The 858-nt window shown below is 46.2% G+C and overlaps 1 pseudogene; it reads right to left on the bottom strand.

Annotated features, from left to right (window-relative positions):
* Positions 1-595, bottom strand: part of LOC102767882 — a 1,939-nt pseudogene extending 1,344 nt beyond the window's left edge.
* Positions 596-858: the final 263 nt, after the last annotated feature.

The following is an 858-nucleotide window of genomic DNA, read 5'->3' on the forward strand; positions in this document are numbered from 1 at the left end:
CCAGACATTCTTCGAGGGGTCCCGGATTGGAGAGGGTGCAGGCTGGGCGGCGGGACCGCCCCCTCCTGTGCACGAATTTTGTGCACTGGGCCTCTAGTAATGGATAACTGCCCTGTTCTCTCCTTCCTTTCCCTCTTCTTGGAACTGGAAGTATTTCTTAAAGACAGAGACAGAACAATTTTGTTTCAACATGCCAGCCTGATACACAATGGAATCCATGGATGCAGGCATACTTTCAAGGTTGTGCAGCAAAGAGACATTGTATCCTGATTCTGGGTTTACCAACAAGCTCCCATACACTCTCTTTAGTAACTCATCAGCACCATGTGCCTGAAGTTCCAAGAAATACTGACCATCGCTTTTGTTTTGTCTCCATTAGGATTTGAAATATGTTCAAGGACCCCATCAAAATCTGCCAATGTTACCTCTACTGCTTCTGGTTGGTTTCCTGTGGCCGTGGTCTCGAACTTGAGCGAGAGCATCTCCTTGATGATGCGGTTGTTCACCTCCAGCAGGATCATGGCTGCGGCTGGCCCCGAGGCCTGAACCTGCCTGGGGAGCCACTGCCCCTGCTGCCACCTCACCCACAAGACCGGTCCCCTGCCCAGCCCCCCGGCCGTGAATGTTACTTTTATTTTTTACTTTTTATTTTATTTTATTTATTTATTTTTACTAATTTTTGGAGTTAATTCATTCTAGCTTTATGCATGCACATTCTTCCTGTTACTAAGATTCCTGACACTGTTTTTAAAGCATGACAGCACTAGCGTTACAATGCTAAGGCACATTTGACTCCTTTCCCAACCTGGCTTCCATTAAATTAGTCACCACTTTTACAGTGAATAATTCCGTTTTAGT

This window comes from Myotis davidii, unplaced genomic scaffold (genome assembly GCF_000327345.1).
Source record: "Myotis davidii unplaced genomic scaffold, ASM32734v1 scaffold2, whole genome shotgun sequence".
Lineage (NCBI taxonomy): Eukaryota > Metazoa > Chordata > Mammalia > Chiroptera > Vespertilionidae > Myotis > Myotis davidii.